The following is a 21422-nucleotide window of genomic DNA, read 5'->3' on the forward strand; positions in this document are numbered from 1 at the left end:
CAAATGCACTAGAAGAATCCACATGATTGAGATAGCAATTACCACCTCTCTGAAAGGATACTAGAATGGAGGGTTATTGTTAAAACTGCACTGACCTTGTTCATAATGTATAAAGTTTAAATTTTAAAAGTTTTCATAAACTACAGTACATATATGGACAGTGGGGAAATAATTATTATTGGGAAAAGTTGATCAATTTATTTTATGATTTCCATTAAGTAAACTGTAAATATGAAAACAGGTAATAACATTAGAAATAAAACAGCTGTCTGGTTGAGAGCTATGAAAAAGCACATTAGACCAAATTCTGTTGAAATCTCAGAGTACAGGCAGTTTTAATTTATTCTGTATTTTAATAAAATTAACTATTGCCATAGATCAAAGAAAAAATTTTTCGTTTAAAAGTATTTAATGGTATAAGCATAATTCAGATTACAAATGAAAATGTTCAAACCATGCCATTTCTGCATTACTGCTTAAGGCAAACTCTTCAATCACACATTGCTTTTAGCTTAAATACATTGTTGCTATCCAATCCACAGGTCATATTATTTTAAGTATATTAATGTATCAATAAGTTTTAGGCATTTCTTTGCTGAAAAATAGCCAAAAGTCAAATATGTGGGACTTAAAAACAACATAATTCCAAGGTCTGTAGAAATACTGCAAGACAACAATGTTTCTGAAAGGAAACATTGGATATTTTGTAGGGTTTAAAAACTACACACTATTTTTAAACTGTAGTTGATAATTTAATGTTCGTTTTAATTCTACTAAGAATTTTTTTACCTTGTATTTTCTTCAATAGGGAGGAAAATAAAAAGTGACTCTGAGTTAATATCTTACATCTTGGTAAAAACTAATTCTAGTAAGTGTTTTTAAAGACAACTTTGCTGAGTTTATAAGAACCTTCTAAACCACTGCCTATAAGGGAGCCATTGGACAATAAGGGTTAAGAGCCTTCACAAACATTCAAATAACCAACCATGCCAGATCTATATCTAGGGATTGATCCTGAAAATGAACAACTGGAAACATTCATTATGCCATCATAATTATACCTCCACTGTAGACTACTGGCAATGGTTGAGAGAGTGCCTGAGCTGACCTGCTCTGGTGATCAGATGGTCGAACACCCTGGCTGTCATGATAGAATTCTCATCCAGTGTCTGATGGAAGCAAATGCAGAGATCCACGGCCGAGCTCCAGGTAGAGCTCTGGGAGCCCAATTGGCGAGAGAAAGAGGAGGGATTGTATGAGTGAGAGATAATGAGACCATGATTGGAAAAAAGCACAGGGACAAATAGCCAAACTAGTGGAAACGCATGAGCTGTGAACCAATGGCTGAGGAGCCCCCATGAAACTAGACCAGGGCCTTTTGGATAAGTGGGACAGTTGATTAGCTTGAACTGTTTGGGAGGCCCCCAGGCAGTGGACCTGGGACCTGTCCTTGGTACATGGGCTGGCTTTTTGGAGCCTGGGGCCTATGCTGGGACATTTTGCTCAGGCTTGGTGTAGGGAGGAGGGAACTGGACCTGCCTCAGCTGAGTCTACCAGGCTGGGATGATTCCCCAGGGGGAGACCTTGCCTTGGAGGACGTGGGAATGGGGGGGTGGGTTGGGGGGGAGGGCTGGGGGTGGGAGGAGGGAGGATGGGGGAATCCGTGGCTGATATGTGAAATTAAGTTAATTATAAAATAAAAAAAATATAAAAAAGAAAATCAATAAAAAGTCCAATAACAGGATACTTTTAGTTATACTAGTAATAATAAATACATCTGTATGATCATGCTGTTTGCTGCAAGATGTTTGAGAATTAATTGGTGATGGGGAGCTACCTTCATTAATGAAAATATAAAATTCAGGATTCTATTTACAGTAATGAATGTGCATGCATACATAGAGGTATACACACATGTGATATGATTACCTCTATATCTGTATATACATTTGACAGAGAATTATTCCCCATGACTCCTGAGATGAAGGTGATGTAATCCAGTTTTCTCTAGCTCCACCTTAAGTGTTTTTGGAGACTGCTTAAGGGCGAAAACTGAGAACCACAGGGCAGCCAAGAACAGCTGAATCATCTCCACCTCTAATTTTTCATTTCTGGCTCCCAAAAAAGCATGTCTTTATTTGAGAGGAGATAGATAGAACTCTCTAGAACAGAGGTAGCAGTGTTGGCTCATCCTAGTGTAGAGGTGTGCATGGGCTCTGAATCCCTGGAGCTTGGGTACCACACCACCCAGTAGAAGGCAACTGAAAAATCTTTCTTTGCTAACGGAGAGTTACAAAATCCAATATGGAAAAGGAGGACAAGAGGAAAAGAGGAGGTATGAGGCTATGCTTTTGAAATGCCACATCTCAAATGCTCTGAATGAGCAAAATCTGTCGTAATATTGTCATCGGCTGGGTCCCATTCATGCCCTAATGTGTGACCATCACTTACACCACTGCCACCTCCCTCTGCAGCCTGTGTTCAACAGAACAAGTCTAACTTCCCAGAGGTTGCTCTCCCTCAAACATATTTCCACAGGGAGACAGGACCTTATCTCTTATTGACCCACTCAGAGGAGACAAACTTTAGTAACATTTGAGATCAAAGCTCTCCTCCGGCACATGGTGCTGACCCAGGTCAAACTGCCTCGTCTGGGTTCGGGTGTACCTCTTCAACCCTGTCTGTTCTCATCCGCACTGAGCCCCCAAAGCGTCTCCTTACATTCGGGGCTTGCTTTCTTCGTCCTGGGTCCACTGAAGTCAGAGAATGGCAAGCAGAACTGTAAAAACTCCTACCCCGGAGTGGAGTGAGCAGTTAGTAATGCAGTTAGGGTTTGGGTTGTGGGGGATTTCAGTTCATTTGAAATTTCAGTGACTTTCTAACCTTTTAGCAAAGAGTAGTATATTAGTTTCATTCTAAAAAGAAACCCCCTCTCCCCAACAAACACAAAGTGGGAGAAAAGGAGAGAATGAGAGAGTTTGAAACCGAAAACATACACAAACCTTGTATTATATTTGACCGTCGTCTATGTTATTTTGCTACAATTGGACCAAATAAAGAATTTTAATGAAAGAACAAAAATATACATAAATAGAGAGGAAAATTTATAACCCCAAACTCCAAATTTTTGAAGAAATACTACTGGTGATTTACTTCATGGTGGATATTTCTTCACTCCGTTACTATTACTATTGGTGATTTACTCCATGGTGGGTATTTCTTCACTCCATTCCTCATAATACTGCCATCCCCTTCTGTGCAGTACTTCCAGGCCTCTGCAGAGAAGCCCGAGTGGCCTCCAGACTCGGGTTTTCTGCGGCTATCTACATGTAAATTGCCCCAACTGGAGCTTCCCCTCTCCCCTGAGTGCAGGCCAGGAGCCCCTCCCCTTCTGCTTTGGGGGTGGGGGGGGCAGGAGCCTCCCTCCTCTCCTCTCCTGTGCAAGGAGCAGGGGTCCCACAGCGTGGGGTGGGGGAGCTGGCAGGAGCCTCCTCCTCTCCTGTGTGCTGGGCAGGCTTATCGTGGCCTTTGTACCTGCTGCCCAGTCTGTGTGGGCTTCTTAGGTCAGGATTTCTGCTCAGATCATCACAGATTACCATAAGGTAGAGGCAGAGGGTGAAGTCATCGGCCTCTCCCTCCCTCTAGAAGGTCCCACAGTTAGCACATTCCTTCTGTGACACCCGTCATAAAAAGCGCTTTCATTTACTTGTGTATTTCCTTTCTCCTTAAACCGATAAAGAGTCCTGCCTGTGACATGAGAATACTCAATAAAGTCCTAGAGACTAGATGATTAAATACATTATATATCACTTTTATATTTTGCTAGTTTTTTCTCACAGCCAGATATCAGTGTCACTCTCAGTACATTACCTTGGTCTGAGGTGATTGGTTCATGTACCAATGATATCAAGTTAATGTTAACATTTGCTTTTATTTATAACCAAAAAGTACACCTGAAAATTGAATAAGAACTAGTTTGAGCTGTATTTTTCACATAATTTTAAATTTCAGCATGCATCCATATTCCAAACTATAGCTGAAATATTATGGGAAAAGCTATTTCTGTATAATGTTAAAACCGATTGTGCAGACTGAGCATGTCTGGAGAGACTGTGGAGACCATGAATGAGATTTGAGATGCTCAGGCTCTAAATATCTCAGAAACAGCCTCAGAAGTTAAACCCCAAAACCCACTGAATCCTTTGGCTTCACCCACTATTTAAAGTGTCTTGCACATGCTCTGTTTTAAACAATTCAAGTACCAAGAGAATCAAACTGTCACCCACAGCATTTGCTGAGTGCAAAACAGTCTTCCATGTGCTTTGTGTATATCAGTCTGTCTGATCTCTGGGTGACTCTTTAGAGGACAGTACCATCTTTTTTTACAGACAAGGAAACTGAGGCACAGAGTAAGGACACTAGATAGCAAGGGGAATGCCACAGCAGCTTCCGCTGCTCTGCTGTTACACTCACCACTTTCACTAGCACGGTGATTTTTTCCACTTTGGCTGCTGATGTGGTTTGAATACGGCCCCCTCAGAGTTCATGTGTTATGAATTTAACCCACAATGCAATAGTGTTGTGAGGTGGTGCATTTTAGTAACTAGATCATTAGGGCTGTGCCCACGCTAATGAAGGCATGCCTTCATCACTGATGAGACAGTGGATATATTCTAGAAACCAGCTGGTTCCCTCTTTTCTCTGTCAGTGGTATTATCTGTGCTGTGACGCAGCAGTAAATCCCTCACCAGACATGGACCCTGCCCTGCATTCTAAGCCTCAGGAACTGTGAGCTAAGTAAATTTATATTTCGTTTAGTTAACCTGGTCTTTTGTATTCTGGTAGATGTACTGGTTTACCAGATAGAATAACACATCGAGAGTCCTGAGGCTAGGCATAGGCAGGACTTGATCATCATGGGGCTTCAGAAGATTTCTTTAAGTCCTGTAGGCAGCAATCCTGTAAGGTATCTGTGATGGATGGACAACTTTAGGTGAGTTCAGCCTGCTGCCATCCACAGACAGGCACCTGCCATCTACGGGATAGGGACAATGGAGTATTATACAGAAAGTGTGGGATTAAACTTTCATCTGTTTCTGAAATTACTACTAGCTTGGTTTGCTTATTCAATGCTAGGATGCAGATATGAGCCTTCAATTATTGTGTTTGTGTTTACTGATTAAATGGTTAAATAAGTATAACTGTGAGAATCTTGATGAGCTGTATGAGTAGTTGTGAGGAGCAGCAGCCCTTGTACAGACCTTTTTATTTCCTCAAATGATGACGGAGTTTATGGCATTATTTAAGCAGGCTATGGATATCAAATACTAAGTATTGCTGATCTCAAGTTTAAAAATACATTCTTTCCATGTCTTTGACATTAAATACTCAGTTCAGTAGATTAACCAAGAATACTCAGGACAGGTAGAGAGTAGCAAGAAGAAAGACACCAATATTTATACAAGTTTTGGGCATCAGGGGAGATGGGATACATATTGCCAAAGTCAAAATAAATTGGGATATAGGCTATAAAGAGGTTAAATTAATTAAAAAATATGACTCAGCTTCATGTGTCGATCTCTATCTGTTCACCCCCACCAGAAGCTTTAGAACTAGGGGAACACTGAGCGAAGGAGGAACGGATTTGAAATGATGATAAGCGACAGCAGAGGAAACTATGAGAGAGTATGAAAATTGTGTAATGAAAAGTCCCAACATACACAGTAGTGGGTACAATAGACTATTGTCTTCCTTTTAATGTCTCCCAAAAAATATGAAAATACATTGGACACATCATATCATTCCCTCTATATTTTGATTTATATACATAAATGCAAAAGGACTCATCACAACGAGAAATACAATAAATACACCTTCACAATTTAAGACTTCGGAAACTTGAACATGTTTAGCATCCTAGTGAAGTACTGTTTTGATACTCAGGGAGAGGTCTGAGCTATAGAAAAAGGCACTTGGTGGCCTCAACCTGCAAGTGATGTGAAAAATAGACAAATACGTAACATTGCACGAGGATTTAAAGGAATACTCATTATGCACAAATCTAAGGAAAGACCACATGGACGAAGTAAATCAAGACCTGTGAGGGTAAAGCTAGTCCATGAGTCTTGACCAGATTGTAATGGATGTCAGAGGGTCATTCAGATGAGGGAAATGGCATGAATGACTGTGTGGGACTTAAACAGTCCAAAGGCTCATGTTACAGTAAGGAAGATGGGAAATGTCCCTCCTCACTCCACTTAACGTTGACTAGATGTGTACAATGCACCAGAAGCCATCTAGGAGCAGAGGACACAGAGGCATGTGAGACAAGGCTTCTGTAGGTCTAATGAGAGCAGGGAACGGAGTGACAGGAGAAACTACCAGCTATTGTAATTCACTCTGTAACTATTTATTGAGGGATATGAGTGGTACCTCAATCAGTAAAGTGCCTGCTGCTTCAGCGTGAGGACCTGAGTTTGGAGCCCCATAATAAAATAAAGCCCAGCATAGTGCCATGTGTCCCTAACCCTTTGTACTATGTGAGTTGTGGGAGGGAGGAAACACGCAGATCAATGAAGTTCAGTAGTCAGCTAGACTAGACTGATCAATGACCTTCAGGTTCAGTGAAAGTTCCTGTCTCATAAAGCAAAGAGAGAGGGTGACAGGAAAGGCTCCTGACCTGGCATCAACTTTTGCCCTCCCTAGGTGCTCCTGCACACATGTGCACACACCTACATTAACAAGTCCCTATCCCATGCAACACACACATACACACACACACACACACACACACACACACACACACACACACATGCGCGCACGCCATATATATACAACTCCGCCTCCCATTAATTACACATATTCTATGATCCAGGCACCATGGCAACTACTGCAGCCATAATGAATGATAAAGACATCCATAAGTAGCTACTGAATCATTAAGGAGCTTGATTTGAATGTCAACACGAGAATAGCCTTTGTTGGGGAAGTTGTTTTTCCTTCTCCATGCAGAATGAGGGTAAGGGATAGTCTGAGTTGGGAAGACCAAGACAGCAGTAACCTTGGATAAGTATGTTCAACAGATATGGAGATAACGGAATTAAGCGGGATATTTGTGAAAAACAATAGTAGAGAAACTAAGAGGACAGCACTTAGTTTCTTCGAAGTCTTGTAGGGTTCAGTCTGTGTTTCAGATGTGAAGGCATACCACCTTTCTTCTCGGCTGTTTGCGTATGTGTTGTGACTGGAGTTGAGAACTACAGAGATCAGCTTCCCTTGATGCTAAGAAGCAAACGAGCTGGGGTAAAGCCTTGACACAACCTGCTGGGTGTATCAGACATCTTTGTAGAAAGACTTCCTCCCTGAAGATTCCTTAGTGCACCAATTTACTCTTTTTTTATTTTATTTTTATTTTGCAATACAATTCAGTTCTACAAATCAGCCACGGATTCCCTTGTTCTCCCCCCTCCCGCCCCCCTCACCTTCCCCCCAGCCCGCCCCCCATTCCCATCTCCTCCAGGGCAAAGCCTTCCCCACACACTGAGATCAACCTGGTAGACTCAGTAGGTAGGTCCAGTCCCCTCCTCCCAGACCAAGCCAAGCGATCCTGCATAGGCCCCAGGTTTCAAACAGCCAACTCATGCAATGAGCACAGGACCCGGTCCCACTGCCTGGATGCCTCCCAAACAGATCAAGCCAATCAACTGTCTCACCCATTCAGAGGGCCTGATCCAGTTGGTGACTCCTCAGTCATTGGTTCATAGTTCATGTGTTTCCATTCGTTTGGCTATTTGTCCAAAGGGAGGGGGCATGGATGACAATCTGGAGGTCTGATGGAACAGTCACATTGTTTTCAATGATTGACCAAAGGCCTCTTGTTCACTCAAGCGTTCAGGGGAACTCAGCAAACACTGAGCAAGTAAAAACAGTTGGTCAATTATTTCCAAGGATCAGAAACAGAAGTCCTCAGATGATTCACTGTCAAGTTGTGTTTCACTTATACTCTATCGTTGCCAAGGAAACTTGGGCCCTACTTCCTACCACACCGGGGCTACAAAAAGTACCAGCAAAAGCCACAGTACAGTAGCTTCTCAGCTATTTTAGAATTAAAAATGCCTGAGTGACTAAATGTCAGTTACACAAAGGGAATTTAGTTTGACCTGAAAATCATATCTACCCTGCTATGACACATTGAGAAACCGCATGTTTTCTGTTTATCTTTCAACCTGCCCATTTTCTCATACAGGGTGTTTTATATAAAGCACCTAATATGCCAACAGAGATTCTAATTTTTTTCTTCAGGTAGTATGTTCTTATAATGATCGCAGTGGCTGGTGAAATGGGTGTTCATTTCCGGCAAGGTTAGGAATCCCAGCCATGTCACCACTGTGCTGTTCTCTCTGGGTGGTTGTGGCAGGGCAAGGATGAAACAGGAAAGGGGAGACAGGTTGACTGCTACCCATAGGATCAGTGCGCCTTCCTTCTTGAAGCCTCTGCTGGTAGATGTGTTTTAACAATCATCTTCACGTTCACCAGGTATCCTTAAGATGGCTCCTGTCATGGTGGGTACTTTCCAGTGACTAAATACATAGCTGTTTTCTTTCACTGAGGGCTATGAGTTCAGTTCTCTCCTGGAAATGAGGAATGGAGGCTGTAGGACCATTATTGGGAAGGCCTGTGAAGGACATGAGCTAGTGTGGGTGGGAACTTCCACTTAGCAAAGAAGCCTACCAGAAATAAACAAGGAAACATCTTTTCATGTGTCTGGGATTCTTCCTAGAAATAATATAGAAGTTTCCTGAGAAATGACACATTTCTTCACAGCAATTCTTACCTAAAGCCTCATCTAAGACAAGACATATCCCATATTGTATGCCTATGATTTGCATAGCAGTATAGCCTTGGAAGGAGAGTGCAGTCAGACATGAATTTATACTTAAACTTATCATTTGATAATTAAAGGTGTTAAATATTATAACAGTGATTTCCCCCCCAGTTTAATATAATCATATAATTTCTTCACACTTTAAAATTTACTATATGTTTCTGATTTCTTAGAGGATAAAACCCAAGCTCCTCATAATGGACACAGTAATATGGCGCCCGCCATCTTAGCCTTTCTTTGCATATAAGCAATGCAGGGCTGCATTTACTTCCCAACTCTCCATTCTGTGACTTGACACGTGGACCTTGCTAAGCCTGGGGTAGCTTTTCTCGCTCATGTGATCAACTTCTGTTTATCCTCACTCCATACCAAAACTCAAATGTCACCTTCTCCTGGATTTCAGTGCCACCAAAGGCCATTTTTAAGAGAGACGTTTGGTCTTACCCATATGTCTACTGCTGCACTCAACAACAGTATACTTAATTTCCCCATCTGCGCATGCAAATTTTCTTCAGAATAATTTTAGAAGAAAGATTCTTATTGATCTTTTTTCATTCTCTGTGTTTTCTTATGATACTTATTCCTTGGTACAGAGGATCTTCACACAAGTTTTTGCTGAAATCTGCCATTTTGCAAACTTTGTAGTAATTGGTGGAAGAAAACCGGCCTAAAATAAACATATTGCAAGTGAGTTCTAGTGGTATGGTAAATAGATCACTGAGCCTAATCCTGCCTTATAGAAGAGAATTATGTCCTTGATTCCTAAATTAATATGCAAGTAAATGGTCAAAATGTGACAAGTCTGATGAACAGAAAAAAATTTGTTTCAACAAAAAACCAACGAAGTCTTCCCAGTCTCTGATGCTAGATTGCTGATAGAAAAAGTAATCAGCTTAACTACAAATTCATCAAATTACCATGGCATTATTCTGACTGCTCCAGAACTCTCATGTGAACCAGCATCTGGTACTGAAGCAGTTAGTGTAGAAGTTTTGTTACAGGCCTGGGAACGAAGAACCCAAGAGAAGAATTCAGTCTGTCTACTGCTCATTTCTCACTCACAGGATTGGGGATTCAGGATTTTGAGAAGTTCCCTTCTGTAGGAGCAGAAGGTCAGGGAGCATTGGTGGAGGAGACAGAGGACTCAGAAGCTGTACTTTGAAGAGACTCCTTAGAACACACTTCTCCTGTAAGAGCTGAGGCATTGGCAGCTGTGGCTTGCTGTAAAGAAACCAGAAGTGGCATAGAGCTATGACTTCATCAGGGGGTTGGATCCTGGCTGGAAAAAGCTATTTCAACAATGTTTGAGCGGAAGTCACGTCCATTAACATGAGAGATGCCAACATATACCGAGAAAGCGAAGAGAGTAGTTAGCATAGTGAGCCAAATGCCTGGGTACGGTCTGAAGATCAAGAACACCCAAGCTGAGATGCAGTCAGATGGTTAGAAGATCGTTGAACAAACACCTGAATCACAAAGTACTGTTTGAGTAGTGTGTGGCCAGACCACTGTGCTGGCAAGTACTCTACAATGATGGTCTCTTCCTCCTCCTCCTCCTCCTTCTCCTCCTCCTTTTACGGAGATAAAAATATTCTTCAAAAAGCAGAAAGGGCCAAGTGCTTATCTGTGTTCAGGTTCCCAAACTCGAAGTGATGCTACCACATTTCCATGTGACTTTCCTTCATTGCGACTTTCCTTCATTGCGACTTTCCTTACCGCAGGCTCCCGCAGTAACTCATGGAGCCGCGGTTTCCCCAAGTCGAGGCCTCTCATGAAGCACAGTTGCTGGTGAGAAATAACTAACTAGATGGTGGGAAATGGGAGATTTGAGCATACGAATATGCCCAATGTCTGTACAATACTTTCTGTGCCTTTTAAATCCTGAGAAATGGACTGACATTGGTCCTTCTGCCCAACTCTGCTGCAAGTTGGCATCTGGATGCTCTCCTATCTTTTTTTTTTACAGCCAGCATCCTTGTGCATTTGGCAGCCAAGACTCTCAAGAACCCTTAAAAGAAACAGTACAAAACCTGGTGTGGTGTCTGGTTCTGGAACAAGATGGCACACACTTACCCCTCAAATCAGTGGCATCTTCCCCCAGAAGATCACTGAGCTACAGCACTTTCTAACCCTGCAGATGGGGCAGAAGAGATGCAACACTAAGTCTAATAGCACCTGAAGACAGAATGGACCAGAATAAAATTGCATAGAGTCGGAAGGCAAGACTGTCACTTGACCAGAATGCACCACATGTGGAACAGAAACAATAAGCACTCCCTGAATACAACTACCACCTAACACGGGGAATAGAAGCAGCATCAGAGCCTCCTAACAAAACAGCTCCAGTGTGGAAGCTCTACCCATCACCCAAGAACCAGGAGAAAAATCATTGTGAACTCAAAGACAGCTGGCTCACTAGCAGATCGATCAGGGACTGACGATCTCAAATCACCTTTAAACCAATGGCCGTAAAATGGTGTCAAAATTAAGGGTCTCCTGATGCAAATATTGAAATCTTTAAACAGATAAAAGCATAAAATTATAGAGAAAAAATATTCAAAAGCTTGAAGCAAACACAAACATAGCAAACTGAGCTGGATTGTTTAACCCGTTTCCAGAGCAGCTGTCGTGATGCTGGCTTGTTTTAATGGATCTGAATTATGACCCTGACTCTTCGGGGCTGGAATAGCTCCTGGCACAAATAGGAAATACAATTGTTCTTAAGGGTTGGTAGCTATAGTCAGTATTTCACTCCTCTTCCCTCTTTCCCCCATATGTCTCAGTAATTGAATACTTCAAGTGCTTTTCATCCTTCCAGCTCCCTTAACCTTCCCTGAGGCCACTTGCATGAGTAGAAGTAGAAACAGTGGCTAATGACTCAGACTTCCTTTATAGTTAAGCAAAATCACCCTGCATGGACTAACCCTAAGTCTCTAACTTAGTTGACAATAGGTGAACTAATAAGACACCTTGAGTTCACATCTGTTAGGTAGTAAGAAGTTAAAAATGGTAGAAATAGTGAGCAGTTAGAAATGGTAGGGAGATACCCGAGAATGTAACAAGACCTCCAAGCATTAGCAATGTCATCTGTCCCAGAAGGATCTGGGGGATAATTCCACACAAAGGTGATTGGGACTGGTCAAGGCTAAGGAGATCCTGGTGAAGGGAGGAGGTTGCTGGGAGGGTAGTATGTTGTGATGATCGATGCCTACGGTGATGGAAACAAGAAAACTGGCTTGCAGAATCCAGAAATAAGTTGCATATCTCACCCCGCCCCAAATAACAACAAGAGAAGCTGGGACTAAAGTGATGAGTTAAGATAGAGGCCATCACATCCAAATGCCAATAATTGAAACAAAACAGGAAACAGTTGCTTTTATTTTACACATGACACTTTTGAGAAATTTCATTTTCTCATCTCAAACAGCCCAACACTGCACTTTTAAACGTTAATTTAATTTCAGCTGTCTTGTTTTGCTGAAGTTTTACGTGAGGAAGCTCCTGTTGTTCATTCTCCACAGGGCTTGCTCTCTGATACACCATGCTGCCTCTTATCCTGCCTTGTTTATCTGACCTAGCTAGGGTTTCATCTAGAGATGCCTCCTCGAAAGGCAGAGCAACCGTTTACCTTGACAGTTTGGTTTTTTAGTTGTCTTTCTTCTTATCTTCATTCTCCCACTGTGCAGTCTGTTGGTAGCTAAAAAATACCAAACTCGCTTTACCTAGATTTTTCCAGGCTCAAGGGAAACTTGCATTTTAGTGCAATTTCAAAATAAGTCCCGAGGAGATTCAGTTTTGATGCCTATAGACAGTTACTTGGGAAATTTGTAGTGTAAAGTATTCCAGATGTAGATTTTTGTTCAATGGTTTCTCTGTGATGACTTCCCTGTAATAGACATTCAGTAAAATGGTTGAATGGATGAGCCGTGTAGCCCTAAATACACAGGTACACTTACATTGTTTGAAAGGACTTTAAGTCATGCATGGTTTTGTATCAATTGAGTTACTAGCCATTTGACCCAGAGTCTTACATGCTTGGCAAGTACTCTACCACTAAGCCACAGCCCCAGTCCTGAACCTGCTTCTCAATACCATCATCTTCAGCTTGAATGACTGGGACTATGGAAGAGAGATAGCTTTGTGAATTTATAGAACTAATTCCAAATGCTGGCTCTGCTTATATTGGAAAATTAGTCCTGCTCTCAAGGGGCTTTTCTTTGTTCTTTTAAAAATTAGATATAAAATATACAAAGACATCCAACAGGATGACTTTGTCCTCTTTTTAAAACTTAGATATTGAAGCTATTGGAGAAATTTTTTAATTGCTTTATTCTCATGTATGTTTATATATTCACATAAAATATTATCCAAGTAACAGACAGGCATGTAAAGTCTTGGATCAATAGAAACAAATTAGCAACAAAAAGTAAGTCAACATTGTTCTTTTACTAGCTGTACTGTGATATTTCTAGTTCTACTGCAGGATAGTCAGAAAAGACTGTTTCTTGGAATATAGTAAAGTTTTCTCTTGGGTTTATTATATCATTTTTCTGACTATCTCATGAATTCTACATTGTGATACCAGGAAAATAATGTCCCTCAGGAACTGCATTAAATTTGTTGTGAAGTTTTAAAACGATAATGTTGGGAAGTGGTGACAGCAGACTCCTTCTACAGCTGTTACCAGGAGGAGACATGGAGAAGCAGGAGTTACTCAATATTCCTCTGTCCACTCCCTTGTCCATCATCCTGATGGAGTCTGTTGGGATGTGATGCTCGACCAACAGCTTGCTCTAGATTACTCATCTACTCTTTCTCTAATGAGACGTGAAAGAGGTCAGAAGCTCCTCTGGCCTGTCTGCCACAATGGTGTGAATCCTGTTTAACTACAAGCTGCTAGTCACCAGCTATTTGAGTATTCCTGTTAGTATTCTCTCACATCAAGTAACAAGCCCTGCCTCCTTCAAGTAGCATCTCTTGGTTCCCATAAAGTAAAAACACACTATTCTTCCTCTTCTTCCTCTCAGACAACATATGTAGTATTAAATGTGGAGGAAAAGCCAGTATTCTCTGTGGTTTTTCTACCTCATAGAGAACAGAAAGTTCAATTCTCACCAGGAAAATTTACCCCAAGGGCATGTGTCAGTGTTTATGGGAGTTTTTTCCAGTCTAATGTAGAGATACTATGAAGAGTTTTAAGTTACACAGACTGCCTGGCATTGGATGAAATATTAATCTTTCTGTTAAAATCAGTCTTTCAGGATATTTCCATTTAAAATTCTTAGAAAATAGTTATTCAATTATTCACAAATTTTATTCCTGGAAAAGGAGAGTTGTCTAATCAAAATACATACAGTTTAGCAACTTGTTGGCATAGAATCCCTGACACTTTTTTTTCAAACAGATAGGAAAATGTTCTGTGAAACAATTTTCTAAAGACTGCATTGACTTGGTTGGGGTGCATGTGGGGTAACACCCAAAGGAAGAACCACTTGATGGTGGAATGCACATCATTGGCTCAGTATATGTGTATGCCACTGACTGTTGTCACTCTTTTGATGATTCAAGGTGGAACAAAGTAGCCAACCAGATGTTGGAGGGCAGGTTATGGCACCACACGCATGAGTAACCTATGACAGCAAAGCTTATAGAAGTGGAGAAGCAAATGGTAGTTGTCGGGGACTACAGAAAGAGAAAACACCGAAGTTCTCATCATTCAGGATATGTGTAAGTCCTCTCATAGAGTTACTGCTCTCTAGCATCATGCCAATAGCTAGCAATGCTGGATTGTGTACTTTAAAATCTGCTAAGATGGTATATCTTGTACTGAGCTCTTGACGTAAAAATGCAAAGCAAGGGTAATGGAACATTTGAAGGAGATGGATACATTAATGCTTATGATTTTATTGGTGTTTGCTTATCTCCAAACATGCTAACATATATGCCTTAAATATGGAAAGCTTTTTGCCTATTTTGCATTTTTATGTCGATCGCATCTCAGCAAAGTAAAATAGGTATAAGGGATATGATTAGCTGTAAGTAGGGTAAATTTTTTTCTCTTTAGCAATTGGAAATTGGCATTGCCAGGATCAGAAAGCAGAGTAACGAAGATAAAAACAGAACAGATACGTGACTTAGGGAACAATCATTCTGTTAGGCCCATAAATATGTTCATGACATGACATACAATCCTATAAGATGTAGGAAGATTGCGAGCTGCAAAGCCTATCAGAAGATGAGTTAGCAGTTTTGCCAGAAAAACAACCTCCATGGCATCTGGGTCTCTTTCAAGTACACCACAGTATATTAGGAATAAATCAGAGTGACAAAGTGTCTATATCGTCTGTTGTGTTCTCTACAAGACTTCACAGTTAATGAACAACACAAAGACTCACAAAATAGTCCCCAAATGCTCCTTTTAAATGTCATCAAGGCTTGCACATTTTCAAAATCCAAAAACAGAAGGTAATTTTTTACTGCTCGGCAGTAATAGATCATGAAATAACTACACTACAGCATCACATTTGTTTTCATAGCTCATATTCTGATGGCAGGGAACTCTAGGGAAAGTCATTGAGTTTACATAGGTTTATAAAGCTAAGGAGTCCAGGGGATTATCGGGGCTAATCAGGAGTGTAAGATGGTTTGCAAATTAAATCTAAATGACAAAGTTGGAAACATGGACGTGCATATGGACGTGTTTATATAGAATTTGTACTATGATATTATAAACCTATAATGCATACTGTATAAAACTCACTGCTTTCGAATAATATATAATATGAGTATTCTTTTATAAATAAAAACCATAGACATGCTTAATTTTATTTGTGCAAGAAGTTACTATTGAACATTTAAATTATCCTAAAAATGTCAACATTGTATATAATATTTAGTTTGATTATCCTTACATATTCAGGAACAGCTCTCACAATTTTTGTTGGTCAAATTACTAATAGGCAAAATGCTGGGTCAAAAGTTGAAGATTTTTGAAGCTCTTTTCTAAAATCCCTTTTAGAATAGTTTTCTCTATAAATAATCTCATTAGTAATACAGAAATGTATACTTATAAAATGTTTCATATAAATATCTATAGACTTTGTATTTCTATATCTTATGCAAATTGGTAGGATTTGTCTGATTATTAATTAAAATGCTTCTAGGATTATCTTAGGTAAGACACCATGATTCAAAAGCAACTTAGAGAGGAAAGGGATTATTTTACCTTACAACTTGTAAATCTCTTAAGAGAAATCTGGGCAGGAATCCAAGACAGGAACATTGAGGCAGGTACTGAAACAGAGGCCATGGAGGAATGTTGCTTACAGGCTTGCTCCTCATGGCTTGCTCCATCTTTTTTCTTCCACTCAGGACCAATAGTCTGGGGTGGCATCTCCTGTGTGAGCTAGGCCCTCTCACACCAATCATTAATCAAGAAAATGCACCATGGGTTTGCTCCCTGGTCGGTTTGGCAGGGGCATTTTCTCAACTATAGTTCCTTTTTCCCAAGTTACTCTAACATGTGTCAAGTTGGCATACAGTTGGCCAGCACAACGATGGTGTGTGTAAGAGCCAATGATCAACTTACTTATGAAACTTCAGAAGCATCTATGAAAGGAGCCAATTCATTTGAACCACATAGAAAACTATCAAAATTCAATTAATCTGAAGCATGTAGAAGACTCTCAGAATTCTAAGATCTGAAGCTACTGTCATCTGTTTCCCTTAAAGGGAATCTTTGAATAAATACAAAGCCTTTGTAAAGGTAAATTTTTGTAAAATTTATAAAATCTGCTTTTACAAAGGTAGATTTACCTTTCTAAAGGAAAATCAGATGTGATTGCCCAAGTCATGCAGATTTCATGACTCATATCACATTAACACATGTGACAAACTGAATACCAAACAAGAGAATTCACAGGATGAAGTCTCAGGCCAAAGTGTAAGTGCTGCTGTAGTGAAGCCGAGCCTCTGGATATGCCAAGAGCACCACAGACATTCCTAATATCTCAGAGTGGGTTCCTTTTGTCTGCAGACTCATAACAGCACAGAAACCAATCACTCTGAACATCATTAGACTTCAGCATTGTTCAGGTTCCTGAACAGAATAAATCATCAATTTTAGTCTTTCAGTATGATAGGAAGAACAAAAGAAAACCAGAAAACCTAGCATGTTGTGTCTTTATTCCATTACATATAGTCAATGACTCAGAGAACATAATTTTTAACAACAGCATTCACTGATAACTCTTTTTATGACTGTGTGCATTCTCCTAAAATTCCTGCAATAATTAAATTCTACATTATATCGTGCCCCTTGCTTTGCTTCTCTATATGAAAATGCTGAGTGTGAGTATGTCTGTCTGTCTGTCTACCAATGTCTACCACCTCCAAAATCCATATCCTTAATTTCTACTGTAATTTTTTAATGTTTTAAATTTTTGTGAATCATAGGGACAGTTGGGAACTAGAGACTTTTGAAATTCCTCTCCCAATTAAAATTCTCTTGCCTGTAACTTCCTACCATTGGTTGGTTTTTGTTTTAATAAAAAGATTTCATTCTTACATTTACAGAATAGGGGCTACAGGTTTCATGTAAATGTCTCAGATTTATGCTACTTTGAACACAGCATTAGTTAGATACATTTCATGCAGGGAGTGTAGCTCAGTGGTTTTTGTATTCACAGATCTGTGCATCCATCTTCACAATCCATTTCAGAACACTTTCAGCACCTCTAGGACAAACCACCTACCTTTTAACCAGAGCTGCACGTCTCCCCGACACCCCAGCTCAAACATGAACTCCTGTCTTTAGCTGTCACTCATCACTATCTTCCTCTGTGGCTTTGGATCTGCTTATTTTAGAAATGTTATGCAAATTAAATCACATCATATTTATCCTTTTGAAATGGTTGTTCAGAAGTGGCTGCTACAGAGGAATGTGCCCCTCTCCTTTGCAAACAGACTGCCATCTTTATTTTTTTCCCAAATACAAGAATGTAGGAGTCTGGTTCTTGAAGCTGATCTCCAAAGAAAAGATGAAAAACATTTGCATTCTTATCAAAGGAACGGGTTACTGAGGAAAAACTCTGCCTGTCTCAGGATGGGCAAGAATCCAACAAAACGAGGCATCTTTCAGACACAATTTTCCTCAGCCCCAAGCTTAAACAAACATTCAGCAAAAACAGAAACCTGGAGGCAGGCTAAGACCCAAATCTTCTGCTTCCTCCCAGGAAAGTGTGAACCAGAGGGCTCACACGCCCACACAGTTCTAGCCCGTTTCTGTAAACTGTGAGATGGCCACAGGTGGTGTGTGGATGTGTGCTTTGTGCTAGAGTTCTCCCCTATCTCTATTAGGCCAATTTGTAGTAAATCCACTTTCTTTCTTTCTCTCTCTCCGCTCCACCACCCTGACATAGGGTTTCTCTGTGTAACAACTCTGGACTTCCTGAAACTCACTTTGTAGACCAGGCTGACCTTGAGCTCACACAGATACACCAGTCTCTGCCTTCTGAGAGCTGGGATTAAAGGCATTTACTACCACCACCCTGCTTCCTTTTTTTTTTTTTTAATTCAGGGAAACTATGTGCAATTTTGGGGCAAATTTAATAGACCAAAAATGTCTAGTAATGCATTTTTACAACCTTCTTAATTACATAGCGTTTTCAAGGTTCACTCATGTCAATGGCATACATTAGCATTCCTTCCTTTTTATGGATGTACAATATTTCATTGCCACTTTCTGTAGAGCACCTGAACGCATGTGGCTGTGTGGCCCCTGACTTCATTTTATTCGGTTTATGTCTAGAACTGATGTGCTGGTCATACATTCACTCTGTTTTACTCTTTGAAAACTGCCAAACTATTTTTCAAAGCAGTTGTGACATTCCACACCCTCACCAGGTAAGGGCTCTGATTTCTCTACATCTTTAGTAACCCTTGCTAGCCGCTTCTCCTAGTGGGTGCCAGGTAAACCTTCAATTGGGTACTGGTGTCCAGCAATATTCAGCATCTTTTCAAGTGTTTCACTGTTTCTGTATCTTCACTGGAGAAACGTGTGCCCAAATCCTTGTCCATTTAAAAATCTGGGCTCTGTTATGGCTGGACAGGCTCAGTCCCTGTGTATCCAGAAACAGTCTCTTCTGGTTCTATGTTTTCTCATGTCCCTGATAGTATCTTTTGAAATGTAATTTCTTATATTTTGATGAACTCTGACCTACTTCTCTTGTGTCTCCCACGTTCTTAGTGCAGCCATTGCCCCATCTCAGGTCACACAGATTCACCCCATCAGTTTTAAAATTTTGTAGTTTCAGCTTTTAGAAGTTGTGCTGCATTTATTTTGATTAATTTTTTACATGATGTACAATGAAGCCGAGGTCTTTCTTTTATATACGGCTGTGCTTTGTCCTGACACGATTTCTTTAAGAGTCTTCTTTCTCTGTTGACTTCTCTTTGCATCCTTATTTTTGATTGGTAAGTGTTCACATCCAGGTCTTTTTTCATGTTTCTAGAAGCACTTATAATCGTAACACCCTTGAGTTCAGCAACCAAACATTAGTACCATGCATGCCACACTTCACACATTTGCCCCAGTACTGAATACGTGGTAAGCACTTAACAAATATTTATTGGATCAATTGGTTCGTTGGTAGAACTGAAGGTGTCCGTCCAAGGACAAAAGCTGGGAGTTCTCAGAGATCAAGGCTCTGTCTGCCATCGGACACTGCTGGGTTTCATGTGGTAGCTTGGAAAATGTTGATAACTGATATTCACTGAATTACTCAAATTAGTTTTCTACTACACATCATTTCAAAGTAACTATATTCACATGTTAGAAATGTGGTATTCTGGGAATTCCTTTCATCTCTAAAATTCTGTTATGATCCAGAGTTGATTTATTTCCTGTTGCTTACAGTGCATACCATTTGTTACATTTTCCCTTGTTATGTCCTCTTCTGTGTCTACTGATTTAATAGTCAATGGAAAGTTTTCACTAATAATTAAATTAAGCCAAATAAACTACGGACAGACATCAATCCAAGTAAAATACCTAACTGTAAGCCACTGTGCCTCAGGACTCACTGCAAACCCTTCTGTTTTCTACACTCCTGTTTGTTGCAAAATCCAGAGAATTGAAAAGAGAGGAAGAAAAGGAAGAAAAAGAAGAAGAAGAAGAAGAAGAAGAAGAAGAAGAAGAAGAAGAAGAAGAAGAAGGAGAGGGAGAGGGAGAGGGAGAGGGAGAGGGAGAGGGAGAGGGAGAGGGAGAGGGAGAGGGAGAGGGAGAGGGAGAGGGAGAGGGAGGGAGAGGGAGAGGGAGAGGGAGAGAGAGAAGGAGAAGAAGAAGAAGAAGAAGAAGAAGAAGAAGAAGAAGAAGAAGAAGAAGAAGAAGAAGAAGAAGAAGAAGAAGAAGAAGAAGAAGAGGAAGCAGCAGCAGCAGCTGCTTCTATCCAACTCCCAAACGTGAAACCTTTAAAGATAAAGTTCTGGTTTTCTGCCATTAAATGAATATTAAGGTAATCTAATCTTAGACTTATTTTTTAGTTAAGGTTTGCAAATAAGTCTCTAAAAATGCAAATTATATAATTGGCCATTTGGGTTTTTCCTTTTCCTTCATCTTATTAATCTTGCAGGAAATGTCATGTATGTCTTTCAAGACATCAGATTTCAATGGATATGGCCCTGATTAAGGAAAACAACTCTCTGCAGAGGATATAACATTATTTTTATGCAGGAAAATGGAAAACATTTGAGAAATTAAAACTGCCTTTTATCATCTTACTTCATGTCAAAGCTGAAGCTTGGACTCTTTATTGTATTTTAAAAATTAAAAAATGTTCGTAAGTGCACCTGCAAGATTCCATAGGTAAAGCAATACCATGATAATATTCTTACTTAAGACCCAAGGTCTCAACTGGCCTACTACCTTAGCCAACACACACACACACACACACACACACACACACACACACACACACATACACACACACATTAACATATATACATTAAGTTCTGTTTAAGGAATTAAATTTGCAATGTTTCTCATAATTCTGAGATTAATCATTTAAGTAGCTTTTCAAACAACCTAACTATATCAACTAACATTGACATCAAGTCCCAGCAAGTAGCTGATGAAGATCTTTACCAGGGTAGCTGAACCTTCTAGATAGCAGAAGTTACAGTGGGATTTTGGAAAGATTAAACTCTTTGTGCTCTGCCAAAAGCAATAATTAAGATGAATGGAGTCTGCTTACATAAACAGCTGTCACATCTCCTCAAAAAGAATTTTGCCATTTACTAGTGTCAAAAGGCTAATCTTCTCAAAGGACTGAGCTTTTACCATTTCCTTATTTATTCATTAAAAGGAAGAGTCCTGAGAAAACACGCTATAGAAATTATGTGCCCCGAGGATGAGTCCAGTGACGGCAAAGTACTGCAGCCACTGCTCAGACTCACGGAATCTTCAGGAAGCCAAGTTGCTGAGATTTCTGTTTTTTGTTATTGCTGTTGTTGTTGTTGTTAATTTTTCTTTGTGTAGTTG

At 40.2% G+C, this 21422-nt stretch overlaps 1 long non-coding RNA gene across 1 annotated transcript; it reads left to right on the forward strand.

The window, feature by feature from the left end:
• Positions 1-1098: 1098 nt before the first annotated feature.
• Positions 1099-20123, forward strand: LOC131924701 (uncharacterized). The gene is made up of 3 exons (XR_009383002.1): positions 1099-1209; positions 14453-14611; positions 20013-20123. It is a non-coding gene; the product is annotated as an uncharacterized LOC131924701 (long non-coding RNA).
• The last annotated feature ends 1299 nt before the right edge of the window (positions 20124-21422 follow it).

Source organism: Peromyscus eremicus, chromosome 14 (assembly GCF_949786415.1).
Source record: "Peromyscus eremicus chromosome 14, PerEre_H2_v1, whole genome shotgun sequence".
In the NCBI taxonomy this organism is placed as follows: Eukaryota; Metazoa; Chordata; class Mammalia; order Rodentia; family Cricetidae; genus Peromyscus; species Peromyscus eremicus.